The sequence below is a fragment of the Bos javanicus genome, chromosome 2, assembly GCF_032452875.1.
Source record: "Bos javanicus breed banteng chromosome 2, ARS-OSU_banteng_1.0, whole genome shotgun sequence".
NCBI classification, from domain to species: domain Eukaryota; kingdom Metazoa; phylum Chordata; class Mammalia; order Artiodactyla; family Bovidae; genus Bos; species Bos javanicus.
This window is the reverse complement of record NC_083869.1, coordinates 41,204,892-41,232,173: the sequence shown is the minus strand read 5'-3', so window position 1 is coordinate 41,232,173 and position 27,282 is coordinate 41,204,892.

Here is a 27,282-nt window from a genome sequence, read left to right as displayed (position 1 = left end):
ATGACCAAACTAGACAGCATATTCAAAAGCAGAGACATTACTTTGCCAACGAAAGTCCATCTAGTCAAGGCTATGGTTTTCCCTGTGGTCATGTATGGATGTGAGAGTTGGACTGTGAAGAAAGCTGAGCGCCGAAGAATTGATGCTTTTGAACCGTGGTGTTGGAGAAGGCTCTTGAGAGTCCCTTGGACTGCAAGGAGATCCAACCAGTCCATCCTAAAGGAGATCAGTCCTGGGGTTTCTTTGGAAGGAATGATGCTAAAGCTGAAACTCCAGTACTTTGGCCACCTCATGCGAAGAGTTGACTCATTGGAGAAGACTGATGCTGAGAGGGATTGGGGGAAGGAGGAGAAGGAACAACAGAGGATGAGATGGCTGGATGGCATGACTGACTCGATGGATGTGAGTCTGAGTGAACTCCGGGAGTTGGTGATGGACAGGGAGGCCTGGCATGCTGCGATTCACGGGGTCACAAAGAGTCAGACACGACTGAGCAACTGAACTGAACTGAACTGAATTGACAGTGTTCTTGCCTAGGAAATCGCATGGAGAGAGGAGCCTGGCAGGCTACAGCCCTTGGAGTTGCAAAAAGAGTTAGGCACAACTTAGTGACCAAATAGCAAAAAACATACACAAGTAATTTTATCATATCTGAATTATAATTTTCCCTATTCCTTTTCATTTTTTAAATGGTGTCCTTAGAAAGAAAGCTATTAATTTTTATGAAGTTCAATTTTTTGTATTTATTTTATGGGTCATGCTTTTAATCATATTTTAGAAATCTTTGACTAATTCAAAGTCATGAAAATGTCTTCTCTATGTTTTCTTATAAAATGTTTACAGTTTAGGTCTTGCATTTAAATCTGTTATCCTTTTAAGCTAATGTTTGCGTGATATGAGATAGGGATAAATACCTGCATTGTTATATCTTACTGTCCCAGGATGTTGTGGTGAAAAGTCCGGCTTTTTCCTATCAAACTGTCTTGATGACTTTGTGAAAAATCAATGTACCACAAATGTAAGAATTTATTTTTGGATTATCAAACCTGTTCTATTGATCTACTTGTGTATTCTCATGATATTACCAGATGGTCTATGTTAGTGTAGCTTTAGATTGAGCAAGTTTTCAAAGTGTATGAATAACTTAAAACAGGTGTACAGTTAGGTAAATCACCACAAGATGATTTTTTCTACTACTGGAAGAAATGCAAATTAAAATAATGTTAAGATTCAAATAAATTCTTATTAAACTAGAACAATGAATTAACAAGTTATAAAACCAAATATCAGACTGTGAATTTATGTTTGAGTCTACACCCTGGAAATATATATGAAGAAAGAAAAAGCTTTTAAAAATATTTTACTAAGGAACACTGTACCGTATACTGCATAAAAGTAAGAAAAAAATACTCTCCCAAGCAACCAAGAAAATGAGGAGAAGCCATATTTTAAATGGTAATATCAATAAACATAAGAGTGTGCAGTCTGTCAGACATGAAAATACAGTATCAGTCAGTCAGTTCAGTCGCTCAGTCATGTCCGACTCTTTGCGACCCCATAAATTGCAGCACGCCAGGCCTCCCTGTCCATCACCAACTCCCGGAGTTCACTCAAACTCACGTCCATCGAGTTAGTGATGCCATCCAGCCATCTCATCCTCTGTCGTCCCCTTTTCCTCCTGCCCCCAATCCCCCCAGCATCAGTCTTTTCCAATGAGTCAACTCTTCACATAAGGTGGCCGAAGTACTGGAGTTTCAGCTTTAGCAGCATTCCTTCCAAAGAACACCCAGGACTGATCTCCTTCAGGATGGACTGGATGGATCTCCTTGCAGTCCAAGGGACTCTCAAGAGTCTTCTCCAACACCACAGTTCAAAAGCATCAATTCTTCAGCACTCAGCTTTCTTCACAGTCCAACTCTCACATCCATACGTGACCACTGGAAAAACCATAGCCTTGACTAGACAGACCTTTGTTGGCAAAGTAATGTCTCTGCTTTTCAATATGCTATCTAGGTTGGTCATAACTTTTCTTCCAAGGAGTAAGCGTCTTTTAATTTCATGGCTTCAATCACCATCTGCAGTGATTTTGGAGCCCAAAAAATAAAGTCTGACACTGTTTCCACTGCTTCCCCATCTATTTCCCAAAAAGTGATGGGACCAGATGCCATGATCTTCGTTTTCTGAATGTTGAGCTCTAAGCCAACTTTTTCACTTTCCTCTTTCACTTTCATCAAGAGGCTTTTTAGTTCCTCTTCACTCTCTGCCATGAGGGTGGTGTCATCTGCATATCTGAGGTTATTGATATTTCTCCTGGCAATCTTGACTCCAACTTGTGCTTCTTCCAGCCCAGCGTTTCTCATGATGTACTCTGCATATAATTTAAATAAGCAGGGTGATAATATACAGCCTTGACCAACTCCTTTTCTTATTTGGAACCAGTCTGTTGTTCCATGTCTAGTTCTAACTGTTGCTTCCTGACCTGTATAAGAAATACACTAAGTTGCATGAACAAAACTGAAAATAAAACAGAAATATTGACAAGAGCATTTTACTTCATTGCTTTGGATAAATGATAAAGGTCAAATGTAATTTGGTGTGATTAAATAACTTATATGCAGAGTATATCATGCAAAACACTGGGCTGGATGATGCACAAGCTGGAATCATGATTGCTGGGAGAAATATCAATCACCACAGATATGCAGATGATACCACCCTTACAGCAGAAAGCAAAGAAGAACTAAAGAGCCTCTTGATGAAAGTGAAACAGAAAAATGAAAAAGCTGGCTTAAAACTCAACAATCAGAAAACTAAGATCATGGCATCTGGTCCCATCACTTCATGTGAAATAGATGGAAAAGTGGAAACAGTGACAGACTCTATTTTCTTGGGCTCTAAAATCGCTGTAGATGGTGACTGCAGCCATGAAATTAGAAAAGGCTTGCTCCTTGGAGGAAAAGCTATGACTAACCTAGACAGCATTAAAAAGCAGAGACATTACTTTGCCAACAAACGTCCATCTAGTCAAAGCTAATATTTTTCCAGTAGTTGTGTATGGATGTGATAGTTGGACTATAAAGAAAGCTGAGCACTAAAGAATTGATGCTTTTGAACTGTGGTGTTGGAGAAGACTCTTGAGAGTCCACTGGACTGCAAGGAGATCCAACTAGTCCATCCTAAAGGAACTCAGTCCTGGATATCCATTGGAAGAACTGATGCTAAAGCTGGAACTCCAATACTTTGGCCACCTTATGCGAAGAACTGACGCATTTGAAAAGACCCTGATGCTGGCAAAGAGTGAAGGTGGGAGGAGAAGGGAACCACAGAGGATTAAATGGTTGGATGGCATCACCGACTCAATGGACATGAGTTTGAGTAAGTTCTGGGAGTTGGTGATGGACAGGGAAGCCTGGCAAAGTGCAGTCCATGGGGCCGCAAAGAGTTGGACACAACTGAGTGACCTGAACTGAACTGAAATAGCTTCACTAACCTTATGTTTGTCTTGTAAATTTGTCTTACATTCAATGTATTTCTTCTGCATAATTGCTTAAGGTCAAAATTACACACAAATGCATATTATAAAATACTAATGTAACTTCATGAAAAACGCTCCTTTCCTGTGAGTATGTGTGTGTGTTTGTGCGTGTGTGCATGTGCACATGTGTCATGACCAACAGTAATATGTGAAGAATGGAAATAACAAAGAGTATATGTCCTTATCTTATTGGAGAACAGACTTACTGACCTCAGCATTTGCAGAAAAAAGTTTTGGGAAAGGAGTACGGATTTCCAGTGACAGGTCAGATTTGTTGAGCGAGGAAGACGAATTGAGAGCCTCAAGGTCCTGGAGAATATTTTCTCAACAGTGGCCCTTACATTTTTAATGCTTTCATTATTTTTCAATCTTCCATTTCTTACACTGTGTGTCACTTAATTTCTTTGCCTCCCAGTTTACTCTCATTTATACTTCACTTTCATTACACCTGTTCGCCATTTTTTCTGTCCCCATCTCTTTAATTTTCTCCAGATTAGTATTGTTGACTCCATCTTTGAAATGAAAAATGTTACCATAGGTTAGGATCTCAGCACTACAGAGCATTTATTGGCAAGACGCCCAAGGGATAAATAGCAAATGAGTGGGTGTGTCCTTGTGGCCCCTGAGGCAAAGATAGCACAGTTAGTATTAATATTTTTCCTACTGTGAAAAGAAAGACCAAGGGCTAAGCTGAGACCTGGAACAAGAGATTCCTATAAAGACGTCCATAGCAGTTCCGTTTACTTTCCAGCATCCCAACACACAGAGCACTGACATGCTCTGTGCAAAAATTCAATATCAGGAGATTTTAGAAAATAGGCATTGAGATATAAAGTCAGACATTCTTTACTAACCCAGTGATTATCTGTATTATTCTCTTAAAAATGAATTACTGTTGTGAAAGGAGGAAACATTTATTTTCCGTTCCTGAGGTGGCTGTTATTTAAACAGTTTCATATAACATGCTGTATTAGTTGTAATTTGACTCTGGCAATTTTGGTGTTTTTTTTTTTTGTTTTTGTTTTTTAATATCTTCCTTTAACCCTCCTATAATCATCTTTGGACTTCCCTGGTGGCTCAGACAGTGAAGAATCTGCCCACAGTGCAAAAGATCCCAGTTCAATCCCTGGGTCAGGAAGATCCCCTGGAGAAGGGAATGGCTACTCACTCCAGTATTCTTGCTTGGAGAATTCCATGGACAGAGAAGCCTGGCAGGCTATAGTCTAAGGGGTCACAAAGCGTTGGACATGACTGAGTGACTAACACTATTATTACTACTATAATCATCCTATAGCTGGACATATTAGCATAGTCCTTTGCATTGTTCTAACAGCCCAATGTAACCTGTATACCTTTTCCATTTAGGTCACGGAGATTAGTTGGCACTGTGCCTACTGAGTTATTAATGATACCTTGCTTGCAGAGGACTTTTTAAATAAACCATACTGCATTCAATTCATGATACTTGTGGCTCATTATGACTTTATAATAATGTTCTAACTTTAAGAAAGTTATTTATGATTTTTGATTGAGAAGTGAAAAAATCTTTGCATTGCCTTGCAATGTCAATACAAAAGAACAAGAAGGGCATGATGAGTCTTCCAAATGCATTTTTCACAACATAGTTGTAAATAACTTGATCTCTAAAACAATGCTTCTTTCCAAGAGAAAACATAATTGCCTTCTACTAGTAATGTTAACAGTAACCAATAATTTTAATTTTTGGTTGTTAAACCACAAAGTATAGTGAAATCTTTTAAGACAGGGGTCCACAACCCCCTGATCAGAACAGGGCTGCTGAGCAGGAGGGGAGTGGCCAGTGAATGAGTAAAGCTTCATCTTTATCTGTAGCTCCCCATCACTCCCCATGCTCACATTACTGCCTGAACCATCACCTTCTTCCTCTGTAGAAAAATCGTCTTCAATAAAATCAGTCCCTGGTACCAAAAAGGTTGGGGACTGCAGCTTGCATTACTTGGGGATGAATTCATTGCTTTTGAAAAAGGGTCATTTTGTAGATCTTTACCTTTCTGCTCATCTATAAATTTTAATATTGAATATAGATACCACTAAAATTATTTAATTATAGCTCTATGAGATTGTAGAGTCCTGTGCTGAACGTATCTGAATGAGAAGATGACTGGTCTCTCCTCTTCTGCGTATGTACATAAACACATGGTTCTGTTTACGTTTCCATTCCATTCCAATGAATAATACATACGGAAAGACAGTCACTTGTATTTAGACAAGTAGAGTGAAAATATGGGTTCAAAAATATCGTGAAGAAAGAGAGGAGTAAGGAAGATTAAAGGAAAAAGGAAGAAAAAAGAAAAATACTGTCCAAAAATAAAAGCAATTTGGTATGTGGTTACAGTTTTCATTCAGGTACATTTAAATATATATGATAATATACATAAAAATAAAATGCTTATATTTTATTTAAAAGCTAAGATCAATCAATTAAAAACACAAATTAATTTTAAAGCCTAGATGAGAGACAATTTCTCTGTAAATAATGAGTGAGAGCCAGTGGAATTCTTCTTTGCAAAGTGAGATATATGGGTTTGTACTATGTATTCATTTGACAATTAAGATCGATGATTTGGTAAAAAATTTATTTGGACTATTGCCACAAGAGAATCTATGAAGAAGGAATTTTTACAAATTTACTTATTGATTCTAATTTGAGAGATATACTTTGATCAACTATGATGGGAGGGCAAGTCTGGGACTTGGATGATTTGTTCTGTACAAAACAAAGAAATATAGCCATACTGTTATCATAAAACACTGATAAGGAATTTGTAATTTGCTGTAAGAAGGGAGAAATTGGAGTGGGGGAAGGGAAGTAGGCAGGCAACAAGGCACATAAGGCTGGGCTCTCTCTGGAGAAGGGCGGCCGGACAAAAATGATGGTCTATGAGGAGGCCAAAGAACTTTTAAGGATAAGAGGACATGCAAGCATTTCTGTCATATAAAAGTTTTTCACCATGCAAAATCTTCACTAAAATTTGCCATGCATTACTAACTTTGGATGCAATAGTTTGGGAAAAAATGAGCAAAAGTGATTCCGTTGTCTGTCTAGGTTAAAGCTGTAAGGTAGAAAGTAAGTGCTCATGGAAAGAATTAGTTTATCAGAGTCCAGAATTGGTAACTTATAACTGCCATGCAAATATTAACTGTCAAAATTTTGCTAACGTTTTAAGGAAAACTTCTCGCTGTTTCTGAATAACACTGGAAATTGAAATCAACTCAAAGATTCAAGCAGATGATGTGGGTTTGTTTGTTACTTTGTGAACAAGCTCCCTGTACCTAAACAGTGCCACAGGTGTAACCAAGTGCGTTAAAGTTTTAGAAGCCCGACCCTACGTTACGGACGGGCCAAATCCATGCTGTGCCCAATGCAGAAGTGAGATAAATGCTAATCCATGATTTCTCATCTGGACATCTGAGCGCTATTTATGCCTTGTGCCTGGTGTAAAAACAGCTTTTTATTTTTTAGCCTAGAGTTTCTCTCTCCTTAAGCCCTCAAGCACAAGTTCTTTGGCCATGCTGGGGAACTATTATCCAAGGCAGGCACCATGCTATCTAAAACACAGAAATTTTTTCCCTAATTTTATTTTTAGGTTTTAAAAATATCCATCTTGCAAATAACTCCTGGAGGACTCTCCAAATGTTTATCAAACAAGCCTATAAACAAGCAGAATCAAAATCTTGTAACATTATATCCAATTATAAAGTGATACAGTGGTGTGGTTGGGAGAGAGGTTTCTAAAGCTACATTGCCTGGATTTGAATACTTGCTTTTCCATTTACTTTCTGTAGGTTCTTAGGCAAACCACAAAATGTTCCCTCAATTTCCTCATCTATAAAATAGAGGTAATTGTAGCACCTACACATTAACTAAGTTAACCTGCCTGTGTGAGTGATAACTTGCTTCAGTGGTGTCTGACTCTGTGTGACCCTATGGACTGTAGCCTGCCAGGCTCCTCTCTGTCCATGGGATGTTTCAGGAAAGAATACTGGAGAGTGTTTCCATTTCCTTTTCCTGGGAAATCAGGGGATTTTCCGGATCCAGGGATCAAACCTGCGTCTCTTCTGTCTCCTGCATTGGCAGGTGGGTTCTTTACCTCTAGTGCCATCTGAGAATATATGAATGTATTTTTTATCTTGTTTTGTTTTAGGAAATTTCCCAGTATAGAAAGCATTAGATAATATTAAATATTAGAAACATTATATATTAGATAATGTTGAATGACAAATATTAGAGACTATTGTTTCCCTAGATAGCAATATAATTTAGTCACTAATTCTCCAGGCAAGAATACTTGAATAGGTAGCCATTCCCTTCTCCAGGGGGCTCTTCCTGACCCAGGGATTAAACCCAGGTCTCCTGTATTGCAGGAGGATTCTTCACCATCTGAGTCACCAGGGAAGTGCACTCATACACTCAATAAATATTTATTAAGCTCCTGCTGCTGCTAAGTCACTTCAGTAGTGTCCGACTCTGTGCGACCCCATAGACAGCAGCCCACCAGGCTTCCCCGTCCCTGGGATTCTCCAGGCAAGAACACTGGAGTGGGTTGCCATTGCCTTCTCCAATGCATGAAAGTGAAAAGTGAAAGTAAAGTCGCTGAGTCGTGTCCGACTTTAGCGACCCCATGGACTGCAGCCTACCAGGCTCCTCCATCCATGGGATTTTCTAGGCAAAAGTACTGGAGTGGGGTGCCATTGCCTTCTCCGTATTAAGCTCCTAATATGTACTAAATAGCTTCCTAGGTGGCTCAGGTGGTAAAGAATCTGCCTGCTGATGCAGGAAATGTGGGTTCAATCCCTGGGTCGAGAAGATCTCCTGGAAGAGGAAATGGCAACCCACTGCAGCATTCTTACCCAGAAAATTCTATGGATAGAGAAGCCTGGCAGGCTACAGTCCATGGGGTCACAAAGTCAGACATGCTGAGCATGTCCATCCAATATGTACTATGACTGTGCTAGTGTGTAGGAACACAGTGATGAGAATATTTAATCCCCAGGTGATAAAGAACCCTTCTGCTAATGCAAGAGATGTGTGAGATGAGACTTTGATCCCTGAGTCAGGAAGGTCCCCTGGAGGAGGGCACGGCAACCCACTGCAGTATTCTTGCCTGGATTATCCCATGGACAAAGGATCCTTGTGGGCCACAGTCAATAGGGTCGCAAAGAGTCAGACACAACTGAAGCGACTTAGCACATCCACAAGAAAGTATGCAGTTTATTAGATAGGCAAGCTAATTATAAAAACACTAATAATAATGAGTCTAATATATGAGAAGAGGTGGGAAAATAATCGAAGAAGCTATTAGGCTGATTTGTAAGCACAACATAGACCATCACAGAACAAGCAACATTAATCTAAGATTTGAAAGAAGAGTTAGATTTTTCCGATAAGTCAGCTTGGGTATTTCTGAGAAAAAATACTCAATGCAAAGATTTTGCTGCAAATGTGAATTGTGCTTTGGAAACTGCAAATAATTATAAATTCCTGTAGCATAAAGTTTGGGGATGCTGGTGGTGAACAAGGGGAGGTGGAATTATAAAGGCTGTGAGAGCCATGTAGTAAACATTAAAATTTCTCTTTCAGGTGGTGAGAACCATTGCAGAATTTTGAACAAGGATGCTACAATGATGTGGTTTACATGATGGGTCTTCCTGCAAGATGTGATGACAGAAGGACTCAGGTACCAGGAACCACAGAGGCAGCTGTTGGCTATTCAGGCAAAGTATGGTGATGAGATTGTTGATTAAGGGAAGCTAGTGGGAGAGAAGACAAGCGGTTTAAGAAATATGTAAGTGGGAGAAAAGTCACAGCCTACATGATTGTCTACATGGTGTGAATGTAGAAACATGAGGAAAGAATGACTTCTGTGTTTCTAGCTAAATGATGTTTAATAGATGGTGAAACTGACATGAAGTTCTAACTTCTCTTCTCTAGCCTGAAACACTCAGCAATGTGGATGACCTTTACTCTACAAGGTCACTTGAAAATGCATAGGAATAACCTTCATGTGGATGATTGTCACCTGCCATTTCTATGTAAGAATACATTACTACAATTCATCACATTAATCATCACATTGAAATATAACTTAATAACTGAACCTTGGAAATATAAACCATAAGACATATTTAGGATTTAGGTACGGAAGACAGCACTGTGAGAGCTGTCTTCAGCTCTCACAGGAAAAGAAGCAGACTTTACTGAGGGTGGAAAGTGGAGGCGGATAAACTAGAGACAATACCAATAGACAGACACATATACAATGAACAGTTAGGAATAAAGTGATAGAGGAAGTGATGAGTAAATTAAAACTCATAAAAAAGTAAGTGAGGGTCAATAAGATCTCAGACTTTCATTTGGTAGGTCTGTGCTGATTATTTAGGCAAGTGAATAGGAGACAGTTTATAATAGTAAGAAGAAAAATGTATCTAATCAATAGACATCATGTAAAATAGTTAAATATTATATATTAGTATAACAAGTAATATATTATGTTATAATTATGCCATATGTAATATAATTAATATATAATAGTAAACAAAGAGACATAGTATTTAGACATGTTCATATGGACCAACTACAACTGGTATCAGTTTGTTAGCCAAAAGTATTGCATCTACATTAGGTCATCATTAAAGAGAAATATTAATACAGGGAGGTCAAGGTTGATTTCTCACCTGTGAATCTCAATACTCAATCATTTTTCTCCATTCTCTTGTAATATTTAGAGTTTAAATATTTTTCTTTTATGATTTTTTAACATATGCCTTAGCTTCTTCATAATATATGAAAAGTAGTTCACGAAATTATTAAAATGTTGAAATTTAGTTACCCATATGCAACTAAATTCAGAAACATTTCTCAAGCTCTGACTTGTAAGACTACAAGATATTAATAATTACATATAAGAATGAGTGATAAAAATTAACTTTTATTTTGATACATTGATTGGCTTTATAAAACTATTACACTAGAAGTAAATTGAATTACATAAAATCTGTGGTCTATCTTACTCATATAAACATTGTATTCATATCCTTAAATTGATTATTGTAATCCTTGAATTTGATATGGACTTCCCAGGTGGCTCTAGGGGTAAAGAACCCTCCTGCCAATGCTGGAGTAGTGAGAGACGCTGGTTCCATCCCTGGGTCAGGAAGATTCCCTGGAGGAGGGCATGGCAACCCACTCCAGTACTCTTGCCTGGAGAATCCCATGGACAGAGTCCAGGCTACAGTCCATAGGGTCGCAATCGGACACGACTGAAGTAGCTTAGTGTACTCACATGCACTTGATATAAGGTGTTTTTAGGAACTTGAGGAATTTTCCCCTTGATCCCAGGAAACATTTTCAGAGTAACAACTGTGTATTAGATAATGGGGCTCAGAGATAAGACATGATTTCTGCACTCAGGAACTCACAGTTTAGTGGGCAGACATAGATAATGCAGTGTTTAACTATAATTCAGCTTGTTAGGTGGTGTTATCTGCAAGGCCAACTTTATGATAAACACTAAATAGTAGTTACTCCTTACTTCTTTTGGGTCAGGCACTATATATGACATTATCTCTAATTACAACAAAAACCCTGTAAGGCTGGTTTTCTTGTGGCTTTTATAGATAACGAAAAGGAAGATTAAAGAGGTGATAGCTTGTTAATGTTATAGCTGCAAAAAGGATGTTTTGAGTCAAGATTACATTCCAAGGCCAGCTGACCGTGTTTACAACTTCATGAGTTACATGTCACTCTCTATTCCTTGAAACTATATTTCAGAGCATAATAATGTAAAGGCAACTTGTATGTGTAAAATTTATTTTCTTGGATTATCTAAGTAAGTTGTATGTGATTGAACTGCCAAAACTGCTGTATCTGTTCAAAACAAAGAATGACAAACTCTAGCTTCTTATCAATAAATTGTCTACTACATTTGAAGGATTAAACACGTTGTCTTGATGATATTTTTTGAAGCCAGTGAGTTTTGTTTGGTGTCTTTCTGTCTTCCCTGGGATCTGCTGAGCTACAATAAGTCTGTCCCTTTCAAAATCTCTTGGCTTTCAGAAAATACCTGCTGTCTAATGTGGAGCAAAGCAGGACATTAGCCCTACAGGTACATGTAGACAGCTCTAGGAGGGATGAATTGGGACATGGCCAATGTAAGCTGGCAGCTGAATCATTTGGCACTAAAATTAAATTCATCAGAATTATGCTCCTGAAAATATAGGCTGAAAATATATAACACATTGCTAATTTGAAACAGTAACACACAGATGATTTTTTTGTTATATGAACTTATCTGAAGCAATGTAAGCATTTGTTGTTTGAAGAAAGCAACCCTTCCTTAAACTACATTGACTTTACACCATTTTGGCTTGAATTTCCCTTTAGGTATTTAAACAGTGCAAATTCCCACTTTACATCTCTCTGCTTCACTCTGTGTTATTCAAACTTGAAAAAGGTTTTCACCACTTGAATACTCCTAGTCTCTATCTCAATAATGGTTAGCACTGTGTATGTCAAAGTGAGTTTCCTGGCTAGTGGACATTCCTCAAAGTCAACTAATATTGGATAAATGGAAACATTCACATATTTTTGATGGCACAAGTCCTAGGACAAGTTATACTGAATGGCAATTTCCAAATATATTTTAAAAATTAGGACATACTTATTTCCTAAGCAATTTTCCTATGGAAATGCATCTCACAAAAAATACAGAAGAAAGCATGAATAAATATGGAATGGATATTCATCAAAGACATATTGATATTTGTAATAGTTGGGAAAAATATTTACTAAAAGCTGAATGGTTTTTGTTAATATGAATGATACTATTAATAAAACTAACAATGCCACATACAAATTACCACTTTAAGCATAACATAACATCAGTGTTACAAAAATATTGCAAAGAATCCATATGGCAAATTATCTCTTCAGATCAATGAAATTTATGTAGTTTTCAATTTATACTTGAATATACATATATTTCTTCAATAAATGGATGTGACAAGTGTATTTTTAAGTGCATAAGATATATTTCATTTATATAGTCAAGGTGCAGAATATATTCATCACCACAAAAATCCCTCATGCTGAGCTTTTAGAACTACCCAGGGATTGAACCCAGGTCTCCCACACTATAGGCAGATGCTTTACCATCTGAGCCACCAGGGAAGTCCTTTTCAGAACTACATCACCTCCTTATTTGTCTACTCCATCTCTGACTCTCGGTGACTACTAATCTGTTGTCCAGTTGTATAATTTTGCTATCATGAAAATGTAATATAAATAGAAATATGGAATATGTAGCCTTTAGGCATTGTTTTTTTTATCCAGAATTGTTTGAAAATGCATTCAAGTCATTACATGAATCAAAAGTGTTTTTTTTAATTGTTAAATAATTTTCCCTATGTGAATGCAAACACAGTTACAGTAGATGCAAGTTTACTTTTTAAAGAAACTGTTAAACTATGTTCCAGACTATTTGTATTCTTTTATGTCACTACCAGTAAAGTGTGAGTTTTCTGGAATTTCCCAGTGGTGTTTGTTTTTGTCACTATTTATCTTTGCCAGCATTTGTTGTTTATTTTAATTTTAGTCATCCTGATAGGTGTGTGGTGATAGCTCACTGAGAGTTTCATTTCTTGATGGCTAATGGTGTCAAACTTCTTTTGATGTTCTTTGTTTCATCTTGTATTCCCTTCGGTGAAACATCTATTCATTTTTTTCATAATTTTGTCCTATTTTCTTTATGACATTTAGATTTACAACTCTAGCAACAACTCTAGCATCCTAAATCAAAATAATAATATTCATACAGACATAATCAAATCTTAGTTTTTAGAACAGTTTAGGTAATTTCTTATTTAGGCAAAAATAGTGTGGAGTCATATGGGCTAGAAAATAAAATTATAATACACCCAGACCTAAGAAATTCAGATTAGCCAAAAATACTTAGATGGACTAAAATTTACATTGCAAGAGATAAAATATATAATTATTGACACTACTATTCTGTGGGATATTTCTGCTGAACTCAATCTCTTTTATGATACATTATTAATAGCTTATAACTGTTAGACGATATTTATTCCACTTAACTTTATTTCACACCTAGACTGATGAGAATTTTATCTCAAAGTACTGATAGAATATTGCATAATTTTTACATTAATTTTATTTTAGGGTGTTTCATTATCAATTTCTAAATATGAAAGCTGATTCTTCTAAAACATGTTATTACTCGCTAAAATGCAGAATATAAATGTGGTATTATTTACATGTTAAAAGTCTTATATTTGAATGAGATATAATGTAGACTCTAAATTTTTTTTGATATACTAACCTATCACTGCTGATCATTTTGATTTTTTGGCACAGAATTATACCTAAGATCAGTATGTAAATCGTTATATTTTCTTGAGTTCATTTTTAAAGTAGACTTATAAAAGATCATAGAAAATAATAATGAGCTTCATATACTATTATTTTTTAGTTCTGCATTTATAAATAAATTCTCTATGCATTTAGCTACAGTCCCTCCTATTGTGCATTAACCTCCATCCCCAACCTACTTACAGACATCACAGCTGGAGAGGAAGACAGATTTTTTATTTGAAAACTATAATGTGTCATTGGGAATTTAAATTAAACAAAACTTTTTATAATAATAACAAAAAGATGAAATATTTAGAGATTTCTACCCATTAAAATCTACAAAACATTGTGAAGATAATACTTTGGCCACCTGATGGGAAGAGTCAATTCTTTGGAAAAGACCCTAATGCTGGGAAAGATTGAGGGCAAGAGGAATAGGGGACGACAGAGGATGAGATGGTTGGATGGAATCACTGATGTGATGGACACGAGTTTGAGCAAATTCTGGGAGATAATAAAAGACAGAGAAGCCTGGTGTGCTGCCGTTCATGGGATCACAAAGAGTCAGACATGACTTAGTGACTGAACAACAAGTAAATGCAAATATGTACCATGATTGGGGATTGGAAAAAAATAGTATGTTTAGATATTGAATTTCTTCCAAAATGATCTATAGTATCAGTGCAATATCAACCTATTTCCTGAAATTGTTTTTGTAGAAACTGACCACTCAGTTATGAAATTCATATGGAAAAGCACAAGAGCAACCAAACAAATTTAAAAACTAACAAATAAATTAGATAACTATCAGATATCAAGAAAAAAAAAAAGCTAAGAGAATTCAAGACAGTATTGTTTTAGAAAAGACATATATACCAATGTAATATAACCAAGTCCAGAAATATATCCACATATATAAGTGTATTGATTTTTGACAATGGGGTCAAATTAATTCAGAGGGAAAGATAATTGTCTTTTGAACAAAGGGTACTCTAATAAATGGACTTTCATACACAAAAGTAAGTAAATTTTTACTTTTACTTCACATTATATACAAATTAACTTGAATAAATAGATATAAAACAAACTAACAATTTTAGTCAAAACATAAAAAGTTTTTGTACCTTAGGCAAATATTTGTTAGAACAAAAGAACATGAACCATAAAGAAGAAAAACTAATACATTAAGCTATCAAAATTTAAAATGTATGCTCTTCAGAAAACACTGTAAAAATTAAAACATTAGCAGTGGAATGGCAGAAAACAGTTACAAAAAAAACCTATCTGATGAAGAACTTGTATCCAAACTATATGAAGAGCTCTCACAACTCAATAATAAAAATAAAACACCCCCTGAAATTATAGGGCTCAAGATGTGAACAAAAGAGCACATATGAATAGCAAATAAACTCATAAAAAGACACTCGGCATCATTAGTCATGAAGGAAATGCAAATTAAACTCATGATGAGATACCTCTGCATATCTGCTATAATGCTTAAATTTATAAAAACTGGTGATTTGGTAATTCTAAATCCCAGTGAAGATGCAGAGCAACTGGACCCTCCTACATTATTTTGGAAAAACAGTATGGTACAGCACTTTGAAACACTGTTTGGCACTTTCTTATAAATTTAAGTATATAGTGAATATATGAACCAACAATTTCATTTCTAGGTATCCAAGAGTAATGAAAACATATATCTACATAAAGACCTGTACACAAATAGTTATGGTGATTTTATTCATAATTGCCAAAATTGGCAACAATCTAAATGACTATCAATATGCAAATGGATTTAAAAAGGTGGTTTTCTATACAATGGAATATGTGTGTGTGTATGTGTGTATGTTCACTCGGTCGCTAAGTCGTTTCAGACTCTATACAATTCCATGGACTGTAGCTGCTAGCCTCCTCTGTCCTGGATTTCTCTAGGCAAGAATACTGGAGTGAGTTGTCATTTCCTCCTCTAGGAGGTTTTCCCTACGCAGGGATCCAACACATGTCTTCTGTGTCTCCTGCATTGGCAGGTGGATTCTCACCACTGATCTAACTTGTCTTTATAATTTACAGTCTTTTCCACAAGACCTTATAAATGCCATCATAAAATATGTAACCTTATATATGATTTATTTCACTTACTATAAAGTTGTAGTGATTCATCCATACTGTTGTATGAAGATGCTTGATTATTGTCAAGGCTTAAAACAATATCATGAACAATCAGTGGTATAATAAATGTTTTGGGGGTGATAACACTATACATATTTTTGTTATTTAAGTTTTTAAGTCAGTATTTGTGTTTCATTATTAGAATTCTTACAGTTACATATGCAATGCTTTCTAATTTTAAGATCTCTTTTCAATTTATGCAACACAAGAGGTAGAGAGCTTTCTAATAACTCACTCTAAAATTTAAGGAACAAAATGCTTATCTACGAAATAGATATTCTGAAACAAAACTCAATTAAAAATTATTTTTCCATTTTGCGTTAATCTGAGAAAGGCATACTATACATTAGTATTTAGATCAAACTGAGCAAACAAATGAGAGTAAACTGTTTTTATTATAAGGGGAATGTGGAATGTGCCTTTTCTTTGAACTCTTATCGTTTAACACCACTATACCCCAAAAGTTGGCTTAAAGCTCAACATTCAGAAAACGAAGATCATGGCATCCGGTCCCAACACTTCATGGGAAATAGATGGGGAAACAGTGGAAACAGTGTCAGACTTTATTTTTCTGGGCTCCAAAATCACTAGATGGTGACTGCAGCCATGAAATTAAAAGACGCTTACTCCTTGGAAGGAAAGTTATGACCAACCTAGATAGCATATTCAAAAGCAGAGACATTACCTTGCCAACAAAGGTTCGTCTAGTCAAGGCTATGGTTTTTCCTGTGGTCAAGTATGGATGTGAGAGTTGGACTGTGAAGAAGGCTGCGCGCCGAAGAATTGATGCTTTTGAACTGTGGTGTTGGAGAAGACTCTTGAGAGTCCCTTGGATTGCAAGGAGATCCAACCAGTCCATTCTGAAGGAGATCAGCCCTGGGATTCCTTTGGAAGGAATGACGCTAAAGCTGAAACTCTAGTACTTTGGCCACCTGATGCGAAGAGTTGACTCATTGGAAAAGACTCTGCTGCTGGGAGGGATTAGGGGCAGGAGGAGAAAGGGACGACAGAGGATGAGATGGCTGGATGGCATCACTGACTCAATGGACGTGAGTCTCAGTGAACTCCAGGAGTTGGTGATGGACAGGGAGGCCTGGCGTGCTGCAATTCATGGGGTTGCAAGAGTCGGACACGACTGAGGGACTGATCTGATCTGACCTGATCTGATACCCCAATGTTCATTGCAGCACTGTTTATAATAGCCAGGACATGGAAGCAATCTAGATGTCCATCAGCAGATGAATGGATAAGAAAGCTGTGGTACATGTATGCAATGGAATATTACTCAGCCATTAAAAAAAATATATCTGAATCAGTTCTAATGAGGTGGATGAAACTGGAGCCTATTATACAGAGTGAAGTAAGCCAGAAAGAAAAACACCAATACAGTATACTAACGCATATATATGGAATTTAGAAAGAAGTAACGATAACCCTGTATGTGAGACAGCAAAAGAGACACAGATGTATTGAACAGTCTTTTGGATTCTGTGGGAGAGGGCAAGGGCGGGATGATATGGGTGAATGGCATTGAAACATGTAAAACATGTAAAATATGTGAAATGAAAAAAATGAATAAATAAATACCAAAATTTAAAACAAAGTCAAAAATTTTCTTTCTACAATCACATTTGAATATTGCCAAGGTGATGCTAAAGCCAAGAAAATGTTACTTTCTGTAGTCAAAAGATTTTTCAATTATTTTGGAAAACTGAAATACATTTAATCAAATTAAACACTTAATGGTTCTTTGGAGTTAAAAGTGTTTCTAAAGTTAAGCACTAACAAAAGCAGTTTATTTACTGAGGTGTAGTCAAGTACATACTTAAAATCACCTTTTTGTTGAATCTCTTTAATGTTCATGCTGAATCAGACTTTGCAATCTATGGATGCTCTGTAATTTAGATAGACTTACTACAAACTTTTCCGTTCTTCTGGTTTTACCTTTATTTCTAATATGAAATTCATCAATTAGTCTCAGTGCCTTGTTATTTATGACTATGGTAATGGAATACCTTATGAAATTATTGCTTTTGTCTCATCAACTGCAATGAGATATAAAACCTTACTTATAGTTTTAAACAAAAATAATGCCTAATATATGAACTATTACCAAATGGTGAGAAGATGACCTACTTCTTGTTCATAATTAGATTTATTCTTTGTGATAAATTCCTTGCTCTTTAGCAAAAAGCCCTGCTTGGTGTTATCACTAGCAAGGATTGAGAGAGAAAATGTGTATTTCTAGGAACATTTATTTTCATTAGTGCTTTTTAGATGAATAAGATATATATATAAAAGATTAAGAATAAGACATTTACTCAATTTCTTCTCCAAACTCTTCCTGTAAATGTTAAGGAGAAAGGATTTTGTGATTTAACTAAGTGTAGGAAGGCAGCTATCTTTTTCAGCCTTTTAGACCAAGTATTTAAATTAGAGTATTTCTTACAAGTTATAAGAAATACAGTCCTAGTTTTATTTCTGTTATAGTGAAACAACTACCAGTAAGTTTCATTTTACACTTTCGCAACTTCATGAATATAAAAAGAAAAGGGGCACCTGTCCATTTTTCAGCATTTCACTCCATATCTCCCTCAAAAATCTCCTTCCCTCTCATTGCCCCTTATTGGACCAGATGCCAAGCCCCAAACCTATATTATGGCTAGAATACTGAATTGCTCTAATAGGTAAGGCCTCAGTCCATTGCCCACTCCTATAGAAAGAAGTGGAGTCTTCCCTCTAGAAACACATAGACTGTTCTTCCTAGAGAATCAGTAGGAGGTCACCAGAAGAGATGTAAAAGAAATATTAGATAGAAAAGCAGCAAACAGTTAATTACTTTCTGCGCCAGGCTCTATTATATGTGCTTAACAAATATTAATTTTTTAATATTCAGAAAAATTCTCTGACATCTTTTATTGTAAGGGGAGGAAACCAAGAATGTAAGAATGTAACAACTTGCCACAGGTTGTATGGATACTAACAGAATTTATATTCCAATCCAGGCAGTCTGGTTTCCAATTAAAAGCATCTGCAACCTTCTTTGGGAGATATAGAGTCATAGGTATATGAAAAAAAAAATTCATATCAAGTATAAACCAAAGAGTGGGGAGTGAGGAAATTAAGGAAGACCATGTAGGAGACCTTCTGAAGGCCTGGGGAATATCCAAATCAGATATAAACCCACAAATGCCCTGGAAAAGGAGAGATCAGGTAATAAACATACTCTGTGACAGGGACTTCCCTGGTGATCCAATGGTTAAGTCTCTGTGCCTTCAATGCAGGGCGTGCAGATTTGATCCCTGGTCAGCGAATGAAGGTTCCCACATGCCTCAGAGGGGCTAAAAACGTACTTTGACCAACTTAAACACGTTGTAGTATTCTAGAATAATCTCAATTCCTTAATCAAGAAAGTGTAAAACTTCCATTGTGATACAGAGCTGTATTTCTAGCGGGAAAGAGATTTGGGGAGTAGAAAGTTAGGCAAGATTTATATCATTAGCAAGTAGAAGCCCTAATGATATCATCCTTGTTCTCGTTCTGCACTGTCCTATATCTAGTGATGAAGCTCCTGGACAACAGTAATCGATACCAGAATTTACCCTCTCTGGAGCCACATCCATTGTGGGACCAATCAAATACAGTACAATTATAAAGAAAGACTGGTCTTTCCTGGTGGCTCAGATGGTAAAGAATCTGTCTGCAATGCAGGAGACCTGGGTTCAATCCCAAGGTCAGGAATATGTCTTGTAGAAGGAAATGGCTACCCACTCCAGTATACTTGCCTGGGAATTCCCAAGGACAGAGGAGACTGGTGGACTACAGTCCATGTGGTCATAAAGAGTCGACATGACTGAGCAACTAACACACTTAATGCCTAATAAAGAAAGACTGAATTTGTTCAAAGTAAGAAATATATACACATCAACTAATAATGTCTCTGACAAGTTTCAAGGCCCATTTAGTCTCTAATACTATCTTCTAAATGCCTGGTTATCTCTCACTTTGTTTCAGAATACAAAATCTGCTCCTTCCAAATCAAGCTCCTCATTAAATAAACCTTAGTAATGTTCACTTCCCTAGCTTATCTTGTTTCCTTATCTTGTTATGTCTTCGTTTGCTTTTATCAAATACTTTGATTTCTGAGGCTTATTTGAGATTACAAATTCTTGCATGTTTAATTGTCTTTATTTGTGTCAGTTTCTTCTCCCCTATTGCATCTGTATTTCACATTCACATTTCATTGCATTTCGTGTCATACGTATTTCACAGATCATGACATTTACTGCTTATAATGATGTAGTATCGCTTGATAATGAAGATAATATTTTATATGTAATGTTTTCTCCTTGCAAATAAAGTTGCTCAGGATAGACCTTTTATATGTAGTTGTTGATTGAAGTAGAAACTACCAAATCTAATACATAAGGGACATTAATTATGAGATGAAGCCTGACACTTAAAGCATTTTTATTTTGATACTTTAAAAATAATAGCAATGATAATAAAATACAGAATAAAGTGTAATTGAATCCAAGTATGCCCTACTAATATTTGTCAAAGGTTAATATGTAATTTCCTTCAATTTTTTCATGAAAGTAGAACATTATGCATAAATTTTAAATCTATTTCTTTCTCTCCACAAGTCTGTTGCCCTTTTGCTATGTATTTAAGAAGTATCTTTTTAGAGTGTGAGTATTATAGAAATCAGATTAGTTAATTCATATTGTATTACAATTTATGGCTTTGTCATAAATATATACAAATGAGTATATATGTGCATATAAATAGATATGTGTGTGCTTATCCTATATGTACTCCAAGAAGTGAAATACATACACATACGTACATATACGTATACTTATAAGAGCAAGAAAGCTATGGAGCATAAGGTCCAGAAAGCTGAGAAGTACAAAGCTAAAGTTTAGAAAGAGTGGGGAAAAAGTGTTTTCCAAGTATTTGCTTGAATCTTATGCATGAAAGAAGCCGTTGATGATGAAAAACTTCAAGGCAAGATCAACAAAGAAGGCAAACAAAAATTCTTAGTAAGTCTGATGAAATCAACTGGCTTGAAAAGAATGAGACTTCAGAGAAAGAATCTGAACACTTGTAGAAAGAGCTAGAAAGTCTGCAATTCCATTGTTACCAGACTCCAGAGTTCAGGAGGCATGCCAGAGGACATCCTGGTGGTGGAGCTCTTCTATCCGTGGAGGCCTTCTCTGGGCCCACCACTGATGAGTTAAGTCAACCTTAGCATAGATTTAACGTTTTCCCATACAATGAAGCACTGAAAGATCCAAATTTATAACAAAGCATTACATCTTCCCTGGTGGCTCAGATGGTAAAGAGTCTGCCTGCAATGCAGATGACCTGGGTTCAATCCCTGGGTTGGGAAGATTCCCTAGAGAAGGGAATGGCTGCCCACTCCAGTATTCTGGCCTGGAGAATTCCTTGGACAGAGGAGACTGGCAGGCTACAGTCCATGGGGTCACAAAGAGAGACATGACTGAATGATGTTCACATCTTAAGCACACTATTCTAAGTGGAAAACACAGTGTCTTAAGTAAAACTGAATTTAAATCTGGCATCATAAAATGTATACTTACATGTGCATATGTGTGTATACACATGTATGTATAGGGATGTGTGTATATTATTTCCAAGCTTCATTTCTTTACACTATTTCAAACAATGCTGCATCTTACATTCTTCACAGCTCTCCTTGTGTACATGTTGTATTTCTAAAGCAGAATGACTACCAAAATTGCATTGGTTATATGCATTGCAAATATTTTTCTCAGACTGTTGATTTTCTCTTAATTTTATGGGATAATTCCCGCCCCCCTTTTTTTTTGGTAATCTTTCTGCATTGATGTCACAAAGATGCTTTCACACATATTCTTATAAATGTTGCAATGTTTTGCTTTTTATATACAGGTATTTAACCCATCTGGAACTTATTTTTGAGTATGGTGTGAGGTAGGTATCTAATTTATCCTTCTCCATATGGAGAACCAGTTGTCCTAGCATCATTTACAGGAAAAGTGTGTCCTTTCCTTGCTGATGCACAGCACTTCTGCCAAAATCACCTTCAGAATATTCAGAGGGGTGTTTATGCCACATGCCATGAATTTTTGTGTGTGTGTGTTTTACTAGTCTATCTTGAAGCATAACTATATACTTGGCTAACAGTTCTCTGAAACCACATTGTTCTAATTAGCCAATAAAATTTGAAATCCGATGGACAAGTTTGTGTTATTTATAACTTTTAAAAATTGTCTTGCCTACTCTTGCATTTCTTTATATACCTTTTAGATAGCTTGGTAAGTTTTATGAAAAACTGCTGGAACATTTTTGCAGCTATGTTGAATTTATGAGTAACTTGGGAAGAAACAACTCCAAAATATTGAATTTTTCCATAAAATGTTACATATCTCATCTTTCTTTCTTGTCCTCTAATAATACTTTAATTATACTTTTAGATGTTGGACATGGACAACATTTGATTTCCTTATTTATAGCTGTGTTATAGTTAGAATAAGACTTTAAAAATTACTATAAAATTGTTCCTGGAATATTAAATATATTAATTTTTATATCATTTTATAGCTGATGATATTGCTGAAATTTCTCATGAATTTTCATAATTAGTTTTGGTTTCGGATTTTCTGTGATTAAACATCTAACATCTATGAATATTAGATTTGTTTTTTTCTTTCAATCCTTAAATCTCATTTCTTTCACTAATTAATTGCATTGACAAAAATATCCTCTTGATTCAGTTTTAAAAATGCACAATTTAGATTAAGGAAGTAACTTTATTTTTCAAATTTATTTTTGTAATGTAGTTTGTAATACTTATAATTATTTTCTTTTAACTGTCTTTTTTTATTTCTAGCATTACTTTTTAACTTTCTATTGAAGACTAACATATACACTAGTCATAACCGTATGACTTGTTAAATTTTTACATATAGATGCACCCAATTTTCTAAGTGGTTAAATCCATTTAAACTCCTGCCAAAAACATATGAAAGTTCTAGATGTTTTTCCTTGGCATACACCTTGTATCATTAGCCCTTTTAATTATAGCTTTTGTGATGGGTATAATTATCTCCTGGTTTTACTTTGCATTTCCTTGATGATTAATGATGTTACGCATACTATCCCATGCATGTTGGACAATTGTCTGGATATATTTTATTCAAGTCTGCAATTTTTCTTCTTATTCTCTTATTTTAACATTTGATGAACAAAAATTCTTTAAAATTGTTCCTTTTATGTTTAATACTTCCTGTGTCTTGTTTAAGAAAAATGATTATTAACCCAAGGTCATGGATTTTCTTTTTGTGGCTACTTTTTTTAATCTTTAACATTTAGACCTAAGATCTGTCTCTAATTAATTTTTATTCGTGGTTTGAGGTTATGCTCCAAGTTTTGCTATACTTTCTTTTTTCTTTTTTTAAATAGATGTTTAACTGACGGAGCACCATTTTTTGGTAAAGACTATTGTTTCTTCACCAACTCGCAGCAATTTTTTTGGTCATAAAACATGTCCGTGTATATGTTTGTGTCTATTTACAGACTCTATTTTGTTCCAATGATTGTTTTTTCTAGACTTATGCCCAAATCACCCTGTCTTGAGTATAATAATATTGAGTAACTCTAGATGTTAGTATTTATTAGTCTAAGTCTTTAGCATTGTTATTCTATGTTTCTAAAATCATGTGGGCTTCTTGTTTTCTAAATCAGTCTCACTGTCTTTTCTCTTTTGTGAGTGCTTTCAAAGAAGCTTGTTTTTCTATTTTTTAGTATTTCTTTTTATCCTCTCCTATTTTAAATACTCTTACAATTATCATTATTTCTCTTCTTTTTGCTTTACATATCACACTTGTTCTCTCGTGTTGCTATAACAAATTGCCACAAGCTTTTGGGCTTAAAAACACATTAGCTTAGAGGTGTGTAGGTCAGAAGCTGAGGTGAGTGTTACTGATTCCTCTACTCATGGACACACAAGGAGAAAATCTAGGTGTTGGTTGGCTCATTGGGCTTTTGCCTGATGGAGAGTCTACTTCTAAGCTCATTTGTATCATTGACACCATTCCGTTTCTTGAGGCTGTTGGGCTGACACCCTCATTTCCTTGTCGTATGACAGCACTGGAGTCTCTCAGCTTTTTAAAGCCATCTTCTCTGATGCCCTGTGGAGCCCATCCATCTTCAGACTAGCAAGTCAAGTCCTTCTGGTCCTTCAAATATCCCTGACTTCCTCCCACCACATCTGTTCTTCTTCCTGAAAATTCTCTACTCTTAGGAGCTCAGATACTAAACAGAACATGTTGTATACTCTCACACCTGAAGTATTTGAAAAACTAAATCTATGGTTATAAAAAGGAGATTTGGTGGTTGTCAGGCCACAGAGAGGGTTAGAATTAATCAGGCAGGGTAGGGGAAACATTTGGAGAGAATAGAAATCTCCTATATCTTGATTCTGTTAGTGGTTAAAAGGTGTGTACATTTGACAAAACTCTTGAACTATCCACAAGATGGGTTCAATTTGTATAATGCAACTTATACCTCAATAAAGTTGATTACACAAAACTGTGGCTCACCAGTGTTTAGATGTACAAGATTAAGTTTTACTGTTTGTTTCAGGAGATGTTGTAATGTACTAGAAAAGAAAGGTAGCAGATTACTATGTTCTAACTTCATTTTATCCTGATATAAGTTAGAAAATTTTACATACTATATAGAAGAACAAATTTTTTTTATTATAAAACAGAGGAATGTTCAGGAAATAAAAAAATTTTTAATGTCCTCAAGCATCTCAGGCTGAGTCCCAGCAGAGAGAAAATATATAAATATTCATTCTAAAAATTTGGAGTTCTGAGAGTTATAAATGTATGTTAGACTAGATTGTGCTTTTGCTATGCCTTTCTATCTACAATTTATTTTTGGGACTGTGCATTTGGAATATCACTTCCTCAGTTTTAATGATTTGTATACCAATAATGGCAAAACATTAAAAAACAAGAATCACCTCCGAAAAGTCCATTTTAGCTCCTTTTTATATGTTTTGCAACATATTTTCCATTTTGTGCTAACTACAATAGTGATGATTGTCATGACCCCTAGGAAATCCTCCCCCCTCAATAATTAAAATATTATATTTTAAAGAAATGCTCTTTTTAGAAAAATTCCTTTAATTTTATGTTTATAATGTTTAGATACCCTCTAAACACTTTATTTTCAATTTAACTTAATTTTTTAAATTACGATAAAACACTTATATATACTATACATACCATGGGGCTTGCCTGGTGACTCAGACAGTAAAGAATCTGCCTGTAGTGCAGGAGACCAGGGTTTGATCTCTGAGTTGAGAAGATCCCCTGGAGAAGGAAAAGGCTACTCACACCAGTATTCTTGCCTGGAAAATTCCAAGGACAGAGGAGCCTGGTGGGTTACAGTCCATAGGGTCTCAAAGAGTTGGACACAACTGAGCCACTAACATACATACATATACATAACATACAATGTACTATTCTCAAAACTTGAGTGTATAAATCAGTGACATTAAGCACATTTATATTATTGTGCAACCATCATCACCATCCAGTTCCTGAACTTCCCAAACTGAAACTTCATAACCATTAAACAATAAAATGATCCTCTCCCTTCACCAGCCCCTAACCACCACTCTTCTTGAATCATCTCTACGAATTTGGTTATTTCAGCACTTTATTAAGTAGATTCATATGGTATATATCCTTTTGTGAATGACTTCTATCACTTAGTATAATGTCTTAGTACTTAATGTCATTCATGTTGTAGCATGTATCAAAATTTCCTTCTTTTTCAGGCTGAAAAATTTCCATTCATTCATGACCCAGACACTTTGTTAACTGCTGCTTCTGTACTGGTCATTGGAGCAAGTGAGTTTTTGCATGTGAACTTCCAGAAAAAATTCTGCATTTGCTACAGTCCGCCAGCTCCCCGAGTCCTGCTGGTTTTCAGAGTCAGACATATGGGGGTTCCTCTTCCCAGTGCAGGTCCCCAAGCTGGGGAGCCTGATGTGGAATGCAGAGCCCTCACTCCTCAGGGAGGACATCTGAGGTTGTGCATCCCTCCTGCCTGTGTTTCACAGTGCCAGGAGTGTGAGTTCCAGCGAGACCAGGTTTCCACTGCTCCTAAACATCTCAGTGTGGTTTTTTATTTTTATCCTTAGTTTCAAAATATCTTTTCTTCTAGTCTTCAGGTTACTCTCAGAGATAGTTGCTTACATGCAGTTATAATTTTGGTGTGTCTGTGGGAGGAGGCAAGCCTAGGATTTTCCTGCTCCACCATCTTCCAGCATGAATTTCTTTTTTCTTCTTCACAAATTCACAGATAGACTTGTTCAGATTTGTTCTTATCACAGATCCTAGCTACCTCAGTATATGCTTTTGTTTTCCTTTTTAAGTAGAGAACTTTCTGCTTTTCATTTAAAGGAAGCACTTTACTGTTTTGTTGGTGTGACTAAATTGCTAGCATTATTACTCTTGTGCTTTGGGGTCATTATTAAGTAAAATAAGGGCTACTTGAACACACTGATATAGCACAATAGCTGATCTGATAACCGAGATGACTGCTAAGTAACTAATGGGCAGCATACATTGGACAGAGGGATGATTCAGCAGGTGGGAGGAGCAGGGTAGCATGAGATTCTATTATGCTATTCAAAATGGCCTGGCCTGAAATTTAAAACTTATGAATTGTTTACTTCTGGAACTTTTCATAATATTTTCAGACCTTAATTAACCATAGGTAACTGAAGCCATGAAAGCAAAACAGCAGATAAGGGGGGACAAATGTATAAGCATAACTCATATATTTATATGTATGTGTGTGTGTGTATATATATATATATATATAAAACTACCTAATAAAGAGATACTACCTAATAAATATAATAGTATTCTAAATCTGATTATTTAAGATACTGGATACACAGCCTACAAATGTCCAGTGAATATTTGGCACATTTTTCTCTAAGTGTGTATTTTTCTCTCAATTGATGATTCCGTGTATCTCATCACCATCCATCTGCTAAATTAGCCTTACTTATAATTAATGTCATCTCCAGTCAAAACCTGCTACACTTAAATAGAACAATGCATTTAAAAAA